Here is a 16,729-nt window from a genome sequence, read left to right as displayed (position 1 = left end):
CTCTGTTTCCTGTCTTTCGTCTCGTCTCCCTGTCCCCTGTATATCTGTCTCTCTGCCCCCTGTCTACATGTCCCATCTCTATCTCTCTGTCCCATCTCTCCCTGTCTCACCACATCTCATCATCCTTAGCTCCGCCTTCCCTGTCCCCTGTCTCTCCATCTTGTAGTTAACCTGCTATCTAAACCCGTGATCCTTCCCTGTCCCCTGTCTCTCCATCTTGTAGTTAACCTGCTATCTAAACCCGTGATCCTTCCCTGTCCCCTGTCTCTCCATCTTGTAGTTAACCTGCTATCTAAACCCGTGATCCTTCCCTGTCCCCTGTCTCTCCATCTTGTAGTTAACCTGCTATCTAAACCCGTGATCCTTCCCTGTCCCCTGTCTCTCCATCTTGTAGTTAACCTGCTATCTAAACCCGTGATCCTTCCCTGTCCCCTGTCTCTCCATCTTGTAGTTAACCTGCTATCTAAACCCATGATCCTTCCCTGTCCCCTGTCTCTCCATCTTGTAATTAACCTGCTATCTAAACCCGTGATCCTTCCCTGTCCCCTGTCTCTCCATCTTGTAATTAACCTGCTATCTAAACCCGTGATCCTTCCCTGTCCCCTGTCTCTCCATCTTGTAATTAACCTGCTATCTAAACCCGTGATCCTTCCCTGTCCCCTGTCTCTCCATCTTGTAGTTAACCTGCTATCTAAACCCGTGATCCTTCCCTGTCCCCTGTCTCTCCATCTTGTAATTAACCTGCTATCTAAACCCGTGATCCTTCCCTGTCCCCTGTCTCTCCATCTTGTAGTTAACCTGCTATCTAAACCCGTGAACCTTCCCTGTCCCCTGTCTCTCCATCTTGTAGTTAACCTGCTATCTAAACCTGTGATCCTTCCCTGTCCCCTGTCTCTCCATCTTGTAGTTAACCTGCTATCTAAACCCGTGATCCTTCCCTGTCCCGTCTCTCCATCTTGTAGTTAACCTGCTATCTAAACCCGTGATCCTTCCCTGTCCCCTGTCTCTCCATCTTGTAGTTAACCTGCTATCTAAACCTGTGATCCTTCCCTGTCCCCTGTCTCTCCATCTTGTAGTTAACCTGCTATCTAAACCCGTGATCCTTCCCTGTCCCCTGTCTCTCCATCTTGTAATTAACCTGCTATCTAAACCCGTGATCCTTCCCTGTCCCCTGTCTCTCCATCTTGTAGTTAACCTGCTATCTAAACCCGTGATCCTTCCCTGTCCCCTGTCTCTCCATCTTGTAATTAACCTGCTATCTAAACCTGTGATCCTTCCCTGTCCCCTGTCTCTCCATCTTGTAATTAACCTGCTATCTAAACCCGTGATCCTTCCCTGTCCCCTGTCTCTCCATCTTGTAGTTAACCTGCTATCTAAATCCTTGATCCTTCTCTTTCACCACGACCCGTTCCACAGCTGCAACAGCTGCCCGACTGTCGTCCACTAACACAGTTAAACAAAGGGGCTTACAGTAAGTCTATCTGTGAATGGAGAAACAGTCCTAGCTACTGTACTGCAGGCCTTGCCAGGATCTGTCCTAACACTTGTTAATCCTCTAAAACCCATCTCTACTCCCACTGCATTGACCCTGTTGGCTGGCAGTCAGAATGGCATATTTGCCTCTGTGCTTTCATGCTCAACCCTGGCACACGTTCCTTTGAAGGATTTTGGCAATGATGCACTTTTCCACTTCCCCAGAGTCAGTTGAACTTGTGGATACCATTTGTATGTCTCTGCGTGCAGTTTGAAGGAAGTTGCTAAGTTGTGCTACCGCAATTACTAACTAACATTAGTGCAATGACTGGAAGTCTATGGGTATCTGCTCATGCTAGCAGATGCTTTCATGCTTTCTGCTCATGCTAGCAGATGCTTTCATGCTTTCTGCTCATGCTAGCAGATGCTTTCATGCTTTCTGCTCGTGCTAGCAGATGCCCATAGACTTCCAGTCATTGCACTAACACTAGTTAGAGGTAGTTTCACAAGCCAATGTTAAAACTTCCTTCATACTGGACACAGAAACATACAAATGGTATCCACAAGTTTCTGATTCTTGGGAAGTGGATAAAGGGCCTCATTAGTATCCCTTTAACTTATTCTCCAGCTAAGTATGTAGATATTACTGTACTGTACACAGCATATACTACATCAGCAGTACCATGCATCAGGGCCGTGTGTGTGTGTCCTTACCTCTGGGTGTTCCCTACAGCCCTGGCTGAGGCATCATGGCCTGCTCTGTGGAATCCTCAGTGTGACCATCCAGTGGACCTGCAACAACACAGGAAGGAGGAGATGAGTTAACAATACCTGAGGGTATGTGTGACCTCATAACGACACACACACACACACACACACACACACACACACACACACACACACACACACACACACACACACACACACACACACACACACACACACACACACCACACACACACACACACAGCCTTTCTGTGAGCCCCACCCTGTTCAAGGCTAAGTTATTTTCAGTTTGCAAGATACCTCGTAAGGAATCTAACAGCAAATTAAGGGTAATTCATAGTAATGTCTCTATTATAATCCTAAGCATCACTTTCCTGTTCCACTGTTTGGTTTTTATCACCTCACCCTCCCCTGTACCCCACCCCTTCCTCTTACCCAGCATGCCTTGCACCACAGTCGGGCTGAGGCAGTCTCTACGGGCCCTGTCTCCATGACAACAAAGCAGCCAGTGAGACGTGAGATCACAGGCAGGATCTGTTTCTTTGGGTAGGTTTACGGCCATGCAGTAGCTGGGAGATAGCTAGCTACAGCAGTTAGTAGCTACAGGTGAGCAACCAGGAGGAGTGTCTTCAGACCAATACAGGTGAACAGAGTGATGAGGAGTGTCTTCAGACCAATACAGGTGAACAGAGTGATGAGGAGTGTCTTCAGACCAATACAGGTGAACAGACTGATGAGGAGTGTCTTCAGACCAATACAGGTGAACAGAGTGATGAGGAGTGTCTTCAGACCAATACAGGTGAACAGAGTGATGAGGAGTGTCTTCAGACCAATACAGGTGAACAGAGTGATGAGGAGTGTCTTCAGACCAATACAGGTGAACAGAGTGATGAGGAGTGTCTTCAGACCAATACAGGTGAACAGAGTGATGAGGAGTGTCTTCAGACCAATACAGGTGAACAGACTGATGAGGAGTGTCTTCAGACCAATACAGGTGAACAGAGTGATGAGGAGTGTCTTTAGACCAATACAGGTGAACAGACTGATGAGGAGTGTCTTCAGACCAATACAGGTAAACAGAGTGATGAGGAGTGTCTTCAGACCAATACAGGTGAACAGACTGATGAGGAGTGTCTTCAGACCAATACAGGTAAACAGAGTGATGAGGAGTGTCTTCAGACCAATACAGGTGAACAGAGTGATGAGGAGTGTCTTCAGACCAATACAGGTGAACAGAGTGATGAGGAGTGTCTTCAGACCAATACAGGTGAACAGAGTGATGAGGAGTGTCTTCAGACCAATACAGGTGAACAGAGTGATGAGGAGTGTCTTCAGACCAATACAGGTGAACAGAGTGATGAGGAGTGTCTTCAGACCAATACAGGTGAACAGAGTGATGAGGAGTGTCTTCAGACCAATACAGGTGAACAGACTGATGAGGAGTGTCTTCAGACCAATACAGGTGAACAGAGTGATGAGGAGTGTCTTCAGACCAATACAGGTGAACAGACTGATGAGGAGTGTCTTCAGACCAATACAGGTGAACAGACATGAGTTTAGTGATAGTAATCAGACTACACAAAATCACACACACACTGTAGTACACATGCACAAGGACACACAAACTGTTGGAGGGGGCTTTGCTTCCTACTGTAATATGTATACACATTGTGAATCTATTCATATACACACGCATGTATAGTTCCATACAGTTGCAATCCTTTTCAGCCCAGAAAATTTGTATTTTTGGGCTAGAGAAGCTCCTGTGGTGTGGTATAGAGACGGAGCTGCAGTAAGGCCAGGGAGAGGCTTCTGGAGCATCTAGACCCTAGACCCTGTTGGCAAAGAGATAGTCATTCACACATGCACGTACACACACACACACACACACACACACACACACACACACACACACACACACACACACACACACACACACCACACACACACACGGCAGATGGCAAAGCATCATGGGGTTCGACCGACACTCACTCTCAACCTCTCTCTCTCACACACACACACACACACACACACACACACACACACACACACACACACACACACACACACACACACACACACACACACACACACACACACACACACACACACACACACACACACACACACACACACACACACACACAGAGAGAGAGAGAGTAGCAGCCAGGGATGAGGCACGTCTTACCGCAGGCGGATGCTGCGTCAGCCTCGGTTACATTTTGTGCAGGGGAGCTGCTGTCTTTGTGTTCCTGTGATTCCCACTTCACAAGCCATCCAAGCCCTTCCTGACAAGACTACATAACCGTCAGTCTCCTAGCCGCCAGTCTCCTAGCCGTCAGTCTCCTAGCAGGAGCACTGTTCACTCCACTGCATACCAACAAAGATACAGACCAGGGTCCCTTAACAAAACTTCAATATTAATGTTCCTGAGTTATATAGCAGTATTTAGAAATTCCCAGTATTAGCTATTCCCACTAGCAATAACATACTAGCCCTACATACAAGTACAGAACTGTATCAAACAGATTTAATACCAGTTCCTACAGGAAGGAATATTTGGGAATAAGGAACGTTATCAAGCTCAAACATTCCCAAACCAGAAGCCATCAAGAGATTAACCCATTTACTCATGTTAAGCTGCGAGCCAGGATGAGTGATCCTTAAATCACACTTCCGAGAATGAATATATATTTTTAAAAAAATGTATTCCCTTCGAACCGTAGGGAGCTTATGCTTGGCTTGTAGTTGATGCAGCATTTAGTGATCGTTTCTCTCTGGGGTTTGGAGAGGAGGAATGGGCACTGAAGGGCTTAGAAAGACTGTGTGTTAAGCTTCCTGAGTGTGTGTGGTGTGGGTGCGTGCAGCCGTGTATGGCATACACTTTGTTTTCCTTCAACTAATCTCAGTATTCGATTTCCTCTCGACCACTTAAGTCCCCATAGCAGGAGCCTGAAGACCTCCCTGCCTGAGTTTGAGCTCAGCAGTGGCTGTAGCTATGTGGACAAAAACTCTACTTTCTTGGCTGCATTCTGAAGATATACAGTACTCCTAGCAACTGCACCAGTCGTCTCATTGATCAATGAAAGCATGATTCATGCCATTTAGTCATGCATGCACACATTTAACATCTGGGTGGTCCCAGGAATCAAACCTACTAGCCTGGCATTGCAAGCGCCATGCTCTACCAACTGAGCTACAGAGGACCTTGTCCTTATCCAACCCAAACATCCCACACTGACTGCACCAAAGGGTTTAACCAACCTGATTCACATTGGTGGTGAAGTCAAGTGCTTAGTGCAGCGTTGTGGTCACATTAATATCTCCAAAGCGGTGGTGTACTGTCCCGTACAGTAAGCCTACTGCCTACTCAGCTAAAAGGGGTTTCAAGGACAGACACAGAGGAACTACTGGCATCTGCTCACTGACTGTACAGTATGTGCCCTCAGATGGAGCCAACAGATGGACTGGCTTTTAAAACGCAGGAAACATAGCACCAAATGGTATTAAAGTACATATAGGCCGGATTACAAAATTGGTTAAGAAGGAAGGGAAACATTTACTTACAGGCAACCAGGCCTATGCAGAATAGTTAAAACCACAGTGTGGCTGTTCAATTGAATTGGCGGCCTTATGGTAGACTGTAGCATAATGCAGATTGGATAAATATGACTTTCAAATCAAATGGATTTGTCCAGGATACGATGGTGAGCTTTGTTGCCATGGTAACTTAGGTTTTGCATCTCTTTTATCTGTTGTAGTTAAAGTGAAGAGGGAAGATGCTGTTAGGAGGAGAGATTTCATGATGACTGGGACAAGATTTGTACTCAAAATGATCCCAAGGTAAGCAGCTGGTGCTTTTGAGGGCAAGGCTCAAGACGGGATTAGTTGGTCCTTGGTAAAAAATATAATAAAACAAAGACTTTTTTTTGTCTTTCTTTTTTTCAAAACACTGCTGTTGGCTTGACACCTATTAGCCTTAGCTGGGCCTCACAACAAAAAGGACAGGGAATCATTGCTGTATTCAACATGCTCACTTTCATATAGCTGACATGTTAATACTTGTAAAGCGTCTCTGATCATAAAAAGCTGTATATGGACAAGAATCATTATCACAGCCTTCACACACGTTCATTCACACACTGCAAACACACACACCCACACTAAAATACATTCTCACTGACAGAGAGAGATGATGCTAATTCCTCAGACTAAACATCACTTTCTCTGGGATAAACAGTTTTAACAGAGAGAAATCTCCCCACCGACAACCAGAGGAACACTTCAGACCTGTCAACATCCACATCCCTGCTGTCTCTATCATTAAAACAGGCCCTTGGTCTGTCTCTCTGTTCATTGGTTCATTAAGCAGCCTGATGGCTGAGACCTTGTCAATTCACTGCTCAATTAGCATATATGAGCCTGCCACAAACCCTTATCCATGGGCGGCAGGTACACGTACACCTGCATGGGCGGCAGGTACACGTACACCTGCATGGGCGGCAGGTACACGTACACCTGCATGGGCGGCAGGTACACGTACACCTGCATGGGCGGCAGGTACACTTACACCTGCATGGGCGGCAGGTACACGTACACCTGCATGGGCGGCAGGTACACGTACACCTGCATGGGCGGCAGGTACACGTACACATGCATGGGCGGCAGGTACACGTACACCTGCATGGGCGGCAGGTACACGTACACCTGTATGGGCGGCAGGTACATGTACACCTGTATGGGCGGCAGGTAGCCTAGCGGTTAGAGTGTTGGGCCAGTAGCTGAAAGGTCGCTGGTTTGAAAACCATAGCCGACAAGGGGGGAAATGTGTTGAAGCGCCCTTGAGCAAGGCACTTAACCCTAATTTGCTTCAGGGGTGCTGTAATACTATGGCTCACCCTGTAAAACAACACATTTTACTGCACTTATCTGGTGTACGTGACAATAAAACCTATTTTTACTGCCAGAAAACTCCATCCAAACTGGATGCAGTAGCTACAGTACAAACTGTATGTTCTATCTACATCAATGTACATCAATCAATATTATGTCTATATACAGTGTTGTAATGATGTGCAAATAGATAAAGTACAAAAGGGAAAATAAATAAACAAACATGGGCTGTATTTACAATGGTGTTTGTTCTTCACTGGTTGCCCTTTTCTTGTGGTCACAAATCTTGCTGCTATGATGGCACACTGTGGTATTTCACCCAGTAGATATAGAAGTTTATCAAAACTGGGTTTGTTTTTTAATTCTTTGTGGGTCTGTAATCTGAGGGAAATATGTGTCTCTAATATGGTTATACATTCTCCTCTCTGTCAGCCCTCCTCTCTCCTCTCCTCTCCTCTCCTCTCCTCTCCTCTCCTCTCCTCTCCTCTCCTCTCCTCTCCTCTCCTCTCCTCTCCTCTCCTCTCCTCCCTGAGCAAATGAACGATTAAAAGCCAATCAAGCGAGCCACATAGTGAAACCTGAGACGCTGCTGCCTGACGGGAGCAACAGCAGCCAATTAGTGAAGCAGCTTCTGGAGGAGGAGAAGAAAGAGTGATAGAAGTTCCCTGACAACAGAGACAACCTTCGTCTTCGTCATCATGATTTACTTTTATGTCATTAGTAAGACACATCTCTAGCTCTTCAGGAAGAGGAAAAGTCATTCATCAGACAGGCACTGTAATACCGTTCAGCTGACGGTATGTCCTGTGATGTGCTTGAAACAACCATAGGAATATAATAATCCATCTATCTATTGATAAAGTGATGCCTGGAATACTTATTCTCAATGTACTGTATGTAATCTGTAAGTAAGCATATCATCAATACATATTTTATATGCAATGTGTTGGCAGCAGCCTAATTCATTCATTAGTGTTTTTGGCCTCTGCTGTCGGGATCCTGCAGGCTAGATTTAGATTCTTCTAATTGTAAAACCTTAGTCGTCCCCATTCTGTGTAATCATTCCTCGGGATAACATTTGTATTTTTATCCAGTTCTGTCCCTCCTGAGTACACACACTGGCATGGTGACACCGGGCTAGGCCTGGTCACATGACCCTGTCCTCTCCTCTGAGATCTAATTACCTCTGGTGCTACTGGCTACATGGCCTCGCAAAAATAAAGAACCACACTGATGCCATTGTAGGCTGGTCCCAGACCTGTTTGTGCTTTTGCAAATGATGTCGCTATCGTCGCTAAAGCAGAAACAGACTGGCACCCAGGCTAACATAATTTCTCTCTGGAGAACCCCCCCCCCCCCCCCCCCCCAAAACAGCAACCTTTAATCCTCAGGAGAGGAGGGCAAGAAATGTATGTGCTGCTAAACCTTTTTCATGTCTGCCAACAGATATGACAATAATATGACAATAATACAATGATGAATACGAGCATTCCAACATTATCAAGATGAATTCTAATTCCAACTCCACACAGAGGATAAATGCATGGGACTGTCTTCCAGTGTAGCCATCTTGAGCAATTCTACTGGTAACAAGCCATTCATTGCATTGGCTCCTGATGGAGATGAGATTTGTGACGCCAAATGAGTTTCGCCTTGAGGGACAATAAAGATGTGAATGGAATTGAAAGCCAAAGTAATGGAGTAGAAAAACAGAGATTGTCCTCCATGGTGCTGCCATGCCTGTCACTAAGAGGGATACGGAGAAAGTGTTAGCGTGTGCCCTTGTGGCTGTGCAAGTTTGTGTTTGTGCGTATGTGTGTCTGTGCTGTGTGTGAGTTGGTGTGTGTTTGTCCTAGCGGCCATTTGCGCATGCGTGGATGTGTGCGTGTCCGTGCGGGCTTGTGGGCAAGTGTGTGTCTGTGACAAATTAAAGAGTTGCCAAAGATAACAGACTGACAAATCGCCCCCCCCATCTTCACAATAGCCAGACATCTCATCCAGCCGTACCAACTAATCTACCACCAGACTGAATAATGGGATGTTATCACACTGTCTTGTTATGATACAACATGTCAGAAACACAGCCAACCATCCATCACCTTGTTTACAACTAATTTCATCCCTTTGAGGCCTAGATTTGAACACAGTGTCTTGATGAGTGAGAAAGCTACGTACCCTTGGTCTCTCAGACACAGACACACACACACACACACACACACATCACACACACATCACACTCCCCCGCCACACCTGCAGTCCCCAAATGATCGCTATCCCGCTGACCTTCTGGAGTCGTGAGAGGTGATGCTATGCAAATAGAGTCATAATTGAAATCTGCCCAGCAGGCAAGTGTACAGATAGGGTCTACCTGTGCCCGAGCACCTGTCCCCTTGCCCTCCCACTCGCCAAATGCCCTTTGTGTCGTGGTTTCATTGTTTTTTTTCTATACAGTTTTTGTTGTTGTTCTGAACCCACTACACCCAAGTCATCGTGATGACGTCAAATTTACATTTTGAGCACCTGCTCCCTGAAAGGTCTGTGCACGGTCTGTGCACGGTCTGCCCAGCCCAACAGGGATATGAAATATGAAATAGTAATGTACAGACAGACAGCAGTAGCCATAGCCCATATCTGATAGTGATACAGTCGAGGTCAAAGCATTAACATGGACAGACTTCAACAAAAGTCATTAATGTCTGGATACACTGATTCATTTTCTCTTTCTCGCCAGCCATCCAGGAGACATGAATGACTTTACTAGCCTTACTCGAGCCAAAAAGGATTCTCAATCACAAAGACAATTTTATTTTCTTTCTACAACGAAAATAGCCTTATCTATAGCCCAAAACCAAGGAAGCTTATGCTCTTGTCCAAAACCTTCTTTTCCCAAAACTACACACACATTCTACAGCATTCTACAACTAAACATTCCAGACCATTCCACAACTTGCCTACCTCAGCCTTCATTCCAGGTCTGATGAGCCAGTTTGCCAGTTTCTATCATGTCAGCCATCTTGTTATTCAATCTCCCCCATCCTTTATAACTGCTGTCACTCAGGGACATAGCAGCAACAGCACCTCAGCCAGCCTCTTTACTACTTCAACTTCAGAGGATTTCCTATTGGGCTGCAAATCAACACATTAACATCTACTTTGCCTTGTCATCTACAGAGCTAGAATGAAGATCTGAGAACAGGAAGAGAATAATGCAAAAAAAATAGCATAATGGAGCCTAATGGACTAAATGTATTGGAGAGGAGATGGGGAGACGGAGGAGATTGGGAGACAGTAGAATGGAGAGGAGAGGGAGAGAGGGGACAGAGGAAGAGGAGAGGGAGGGAAGAGACAAAAGGAGAGAGAGGAAATGGAAGAGATAGAAAGAGGAGAGGAGAGGAGAGAGGAAAAGAACAGGAGAGCACAGAAAGGAGAGGAGACAGGAGAAAAAGAGGTAGAAAGCAGACAGAAAGGTAGAGAGGAGGGAGAGAAATAGGAGAGAGAGGTAGAGGAGAAGTAGAGCGAAGAAGTGTGAATTTTTCATTCGTGCTGACACATCACAATCTCTGATTCATCTAGAGAAAGGCATCAGTCAAACCACAACCCATCTCACAGCTTTATATTATATTACTTTATATTATTATTATTTTATACATATATCTATTATATACAGTACCAGTCCAAAGTTTGGACAAGGGTTTGTCTTTATTTTTACTATTTTCTACATTGTAGAATAATAGTGAAGACATCAAAACTATGAAATAACACATGGAATCATGCAGTAACCAAAAAAGTGTTAAACAAATCAAAATATATTTTATATTTGAGATTTTTCAAAGTAGCCACCCTTTGCCTTGATGACAGCTTTGCACACTCTTGGCATTCTCTCAACCAGCTTCATGATGTAGTCACCTGGAATGCATTTCCATACTTTGAAGAACCTAAAATATATTTTGATTTATTTAACACTTTTTTGGTTAGTACATGATTCCATGTGTTATTTCATAGTTTTGATGTCTTTACTATTAATCTACAATGTAGAAAATAGTAAAAATAAAGAAAAACCTTTGAATCAGTAGGTGTGTCCAAACTTTTGACTGGTACTGTATGTGGTTCTCCTCTCTTCTCCTCTCAGCTACCAGGCCGGTCCTGTGGAGATGTGGAAAAAGTTATGCCAGTAAATGCTACATCCATGTTTGGGATGGAAGTACAGATCACAGGAGGTTGGTGGTACTTTAATTGGGGAGGACAGGCTCGTGGTAATGGTTTCTATGCGTTTGATGCCATTCCATTTACTCTTCCAGACATTACTATGAGCTGTCCTCCTCTCAGCAGCCTCCACTGGTACAGATGTTCTGAGTATGCAAATGACTAGCACTTCCACTCTTTACTCTAGGGATATCAGGCAGTCGTTGGTTTCACCTGGAAACAAATCTACAAACTCACATGGCAGTGGTCAATGTGGTATGCTTACCAAGGGCAGGATCGCTCAATCTTGAAAGCTGCAATGAGAGTCCTCTGGATGATCCTCTAAATAAACTGCACAACAGACAAGTATCCTCCTATTATAGTGTCTTGACTCACGTCCCCTCACATTGGTGCTGCTAAGATGCACAAGGCCTAGGATTGCAGATAACCAGGGCATTGGCTAACAGGGCTCTTACTGACCAGCAACAGCCCACAGGACTGAAAGACAACATGGAGAGGAAGAACATAAATAGAACAGTTTGTTCTGCTGTGTTTGAATCAATACTGCCTGCCAGCATCTGGAAAAACACAGCAGCAAGACCAGAAATCAAAGCTTTCCCACAGGGCTCACTCGTCACGTCAACGTTGGCATGCTTTTGATGCTAATCTGATAGAGCAGCTGACGTGGAAATGAACAAAAGATTGAAGCCTGTTGTGAAGACAACTGATTGAGAGAAAACTAAAATTGGGAATTGATTTTTTCTTTTGATTCAAATCCAATTCTGCCTGCTTGGTATAGTGTGTTGCTTCTCAGGTTTCTTGCACAGGATTGGTGAATATGTTATACTGTCTGAGGTCCACCGGGAACCAGACCCAAGTTCTTCAGACCCAGTCCAAGACCCAGGCCTACACAGAAACCCTGGTTTCACCAGCTGCGTGTAGCAGTCGACCCTGTATCTGTCTGAGTAGGTTAACACTGGACACACATTGGTTGAATCATGGTTGTTTCCAAATCATTTCAATGAAATGATGTTGAACGACGTGGAATAGATGTTGTGAACTGACGTCTGTGCCCAGTGGGTTAACTTCATGTGGCTGAGATTTGTCTTAACCTTTGGGGGAAGAGAGAAAAGAAGGCCCTACTCTGGCTGGTCATAGTGGTCTCATTAGCCAGGTATAAATGTTTAGTAAATATCTATCAGTTTTAAATGACTGATAAACTCATGAAATATGAATGGGTGCATGGGTGTGATTTGAAGCAATTAGGGATGTGGCAATTGGTTGGAATGAACACCAGCCTACACATGATGCCTCCCAGGGGATGGAGAGAGCATCTGTGTTGAGAGAAATACACAAACAAAACAATTAGGCCTCCACTCGGATCTGATCTATTCAAACTGCTGCCAGAAGGCCTGTCTGTATGGTGAAATAAGCAATTAAAACAACAAGAAAAGCATGGTGGTTAATGAATGTATTAAACGTGTGCTTGGTTTTGTCTAAGCAAACAAACCCTGAGAAAATGTGTCAAGGTAAATCAAAACCAGCAAAACATTTCTGTAGCCTAGATGGTTCCTGAAAGGGTGCTGGCATTTAATTTGGTTTTATAGGGTTTTAAATGCGTCAACACATAATATTAACAAATGGGTAAAACATAATGAATATTTAATGTTTTTTGCAACAATGCTAAAGGGAGAAGCAGGTTCCTAAAAGACGAAGCGACTCCATGGTCTGTAGAGTAGTCTCTAAACGGTCCATCCGCCTCGCCACCTGGTGTCATGACATCGCCCGATTTATGGCAATTGGATGGTCGACCCTCGATAAAGGCCTATAGCCTACAGTGGAGAAAACCCGGACCTATAATATAGGCTTAAATTAGTTAATAACAATAAAATAAAGAATACAGAAAATTGGTCACTCTTCCATGATGACCGACGCAACAAACTAAAGAGGAACAAAGGGGCGACATGTCGCTACTTGCCAGCTAGAGAGGGGTCGCTCATGAAGCCTCTGTGATGAGGAGAAGGCGAGAAGCTGGGTGGCAAGAGGGCAGGGTACCGCCGACGACAACCGGCATATTATATTATTCTCAATCAGAAAACCCAAGCTCACCCAGTTGCATTCAAAGTCACAAGTAACCAAAAACAACACCAAACAAGGGTGTTCGAAAGAGATATCAAAATGTACCCATAACTTATGTCTAATATAGAACAACAGCCAAACAGCCGGTCGAGGTGTGAATTAACGATCAGGGCGCGGTGCTCAATAATAAATAAAGAACATGTATTAATTACTCGTGCATATTGCAAAACAACCTCTTTTTTAAATCTATTTATATTTACCTTAATAGGGAAAGTGAATGTTCCGTCTTCTTTTTGGTCGGATAAATTCATGTGGATGGACTTTCAGATGGCAGTTTCCCTTGAACCCCGGATAGAAATAATAATCCCATTTGACAGCTGAGCTCCTCAGAAAGGTTTTACTTTTCCGCAGGGAACGCAAGCTTCCTCTCGCTTCTCAGAAACCCTACAGGACCGCTACTCTGCGCTCGTGTGTCGGGGGACCATCTCCGGTCGGGTAGCTTTAAACACTGCTGGTTGATGTCAATGATACTACCCGTCTTACTCCTCAATATCTTTTCCCCCTCCCTCCATCTATCTATCTATCCTTTCTCTCTTCCCCCTCTCTCTCGCTCGCTCTCTCACACACTATTAGGTCCCTCCCAGGACGCCCTCCCATGACGTCATGCAGTCAAGATCTCCAATAGCAACCGCATCCCTCTTCCTAGTCTTCCAAACCTTTTCTGTCGTCTCAGTGGACCGCTGACTGGTACTAAAGAGACGTCTGCTGTTACTGGGCTATCATGTCTACTGTATCACTTATGTTAAAATGGGCTCCGCATGTCATGGACAGATATGGATAAGAAGAAGGGAGATATTCAGAACTAATTATCAGACTCATTCACAACTTATCAGAATCATTAGGGTTACATATGAGTAGCGTACATTTAAATTGCCTCCCCACTGCACATCATCCCCAGGTCGTTGTTTGTTAAAGTAGATCCTGTTGAACTATGAAAGATGCAGAGAACAATTGTTTTGATGGAATTGGATTTCCAGAATCAAACATCTAACACTCAAACCTATGAACACAGGCTATCCCACTCATCATATCAAAATACACATTTCAAATGTCAAGGACCTTCCCCTAACCTGAAAGACAGAGAAGAGTTATACTACATGACCAAAAGTATGTGGACACCTGTTCATCGAACATCTCATTACAAAATCATGTGCATTAATATGGAGTTGATCCCACCTTTTCTGCTATAACAGCCTCCACTCTTCTGGGAAGGTTTTCCACTAGATGTTGGAACATTGCTGCGGGGACTTGCTTCCATTCAGCCACAAGAGCATTAGTGAGATCAGGCACTGATGTTGGGCGATTAGGCCTAGCTCGCAGTCTGCGTTTCAATTCATCTCAAAGGTGTTCGATGGGGTTGAGGTCAGGGCTTTGTGCAGTTCAGTCAACTGATCTCGACAAACCATTTCTGTATGGACCTCGCTTTGTCCACGGGGGCATTGTCATGCTAAGTGGGAAAGGGCCTTCCCCAAACTGTTGCTACAAAGTTGGAAGCATAGAATCATCTAGAATGTCATTGTATGCTCTAGCATTAAGATTTCCTTCACTGGAACTAAGAGGCCTAGCCCGAACCATGAAAAACAGCCCCAGACCATTATTCCTCCTCCATCAAACTTTACAGTTGGCACAATGCATTGAGACAGGTAGAGTTCTGCTGGCAGGCACCAAACCCAGATTAGTCCATCAAACTGCTAGATGGTGTAGTGTGATTCATTACACCAAAAAACGCATTTGAGTCAAATAGCGTTTGAGCTTTACACCACTCCAGCTGATGCTTGGCATTGCGCACGGTGATCTTAGGCTTGTGTGCGGCTGCTCGGCCATGGAAACCCATTTCATGAAGCTCCGGACTAACAGTTCTGTTGCTTCCAGAGGCAGTTTGGAACTTGGAAGAGAGTGTTGGAACCGAGGACTTTCGATTTTTACGCGCTACGCGCTTCAACATTCTGCGTTCCCATTCTGTGAGCTTGTGTGGCCTACCGCTTCGCGGCTGAGCCGTTGTTGCTCCTAGACATTTCTACTTTATAATAACAGCACTTACAGTTGACCAGGGCAGCTTTAGCAGGGCAGAAATTTTACAAACTGACTTGTTGGAAAGGTGGCATCCTATTCAACGTGACGGTGCCATGTTGAAAGTCACTGAGCTCTTCAGTAAGGTCATTCTACTGCCAGTGTTTGTCTATGGAGATGGCATGGATGTGTGCTTGATTTTATATACCTGTCAGCAACAGGTGTGGCTGAAATAGCTAATTCCACTAATTTGAAGGGGTGTCCACATACTTTTGTATATGCAGTGTACTGCTCTTGATACTGTGCCAGAGGAGATGCAGAGAACCAGGTGGACATTGACATGAAGCTCACGTGATGGAGGCAAGCCGTACCCGACCTTTACTGTTCACATGCACACAAACACGCACACACACACTGCCATATCAGCAGAACTGACTCCTGGGATTTCAGTTCACGATGTGAGATGTGGTGCACATGTACATATTCAAACCTGCCCTGACACAGAATCAACTCTGATGGCTTACTGGAACTGTACACACAAACATATTACCTCTCTCTCTCTCTCTCTCTCTCTCTCCTCCCTCTCACACACACACACACACACACACACTCTCTCCCCCCCCCCCCCCCCCCTCTGTCACTCCTCCCCCCCCCCTCTCTCTCTCTCTCTCTCTCTCTCTCTCTCTCTCTCTCTCACACACACACATCCCCCCTCCCTCTCTCTCTCCCTGTCTCTCCCTCTCCCTCTCACATATCCCCCCCTCTCTCTCTCTCTCTCTCTCTCTCTCTCACACACATCCCCCCTCTCTCTCTCTCTCCCTCTCCCTCTCTCTCTCTCTTTCTCTCTCTCCCTCTCTATCTCTCTCACACACATCCCCCCCTCTCTCTCTCTCTCTCTCTCTCTCTCACACACATCCCCCCCACTCTCTCTCTCTCAGACATCCCCCCTCTCCCTCTCTCTCTCCCTCTCTCTCTCTCTCTCTCTCTCTCTCTCTCTCTCTCTCTCACAAACACACCTTGTCTCCTCTCTTTCATCTAGGCCTAATATGCTTTCACCAGTCCAGTTCTTTATGTGTATGTACTTATTAATATAATCTTTATTTATCCAGGTAAGTTTCTTTATCCAGGTAAGTCATTATTTTTATCCAGGTAAGTCTTTAATGTCAGAGCCAGAAGACAGCGCTAACTCTGGCTCCTCTACAACAGAGGGCTTGGACACCAAGGACAACATCGAGGCCAACACCCCCAGCACGTAAGAGGGCTCGTCACATACGTCGGGGGAAGAAGAAATCCACTACCACCCCGC

General features: G+C 45.2%; 1 protein-coding gene across 4 annotated transcripts in view; it reads right to left on the bottom strand.

Moving 5' to 3' along the window:
- Positions 1 to 13,953, bottom strand: part of LOC106569513 (receptor-type tyrosine-protein phosphatase S) — a 122,364-nt gene extending 108,411 nt beyond the window's left edge. For 3 of the 4 annotated variants that reach the window (XM_014140944.3, XM_082960970.1, XM_014140943.3), the window contains exons 1-2: positions 13,614 to 13,951; positions 2,188 to 2,265 (exon numbers count right to left, since the gene is read on the bottom strand). The gene's annotated coding sequence lies outside the window, so the exon portion shown is untranslated. Of the gene's footprint in view, positions 1 to 2,187; positions 2,266 to 13,613 lie in introns of all 4 variants that reach the window. The other variant, XM_014140942.3, reaches the window with a different exon arrangement.
- Positions 13,954 to 16,729: the final 2,776 nt, after the last annotated feature.

This window comes from Salmo salar, chromosome 14, assembly GCF_965601325.2.
Source record: "Salmo salar chromosome 14, fSalSal1, whole genome shotgun sequence".
Taxonomy (NCBI): domain Eukaryota; kingdom Metazoa; phylum Chordata; class Actinopteri; order Salmoniformes; family Salmonidae; genus Salmo; species Salmo salar.
The sequence above is the reverse complement of the archived record's forward strand: the minus strand, read 5'-3'. Positions and strand labels throughout refer to the sequence as shown.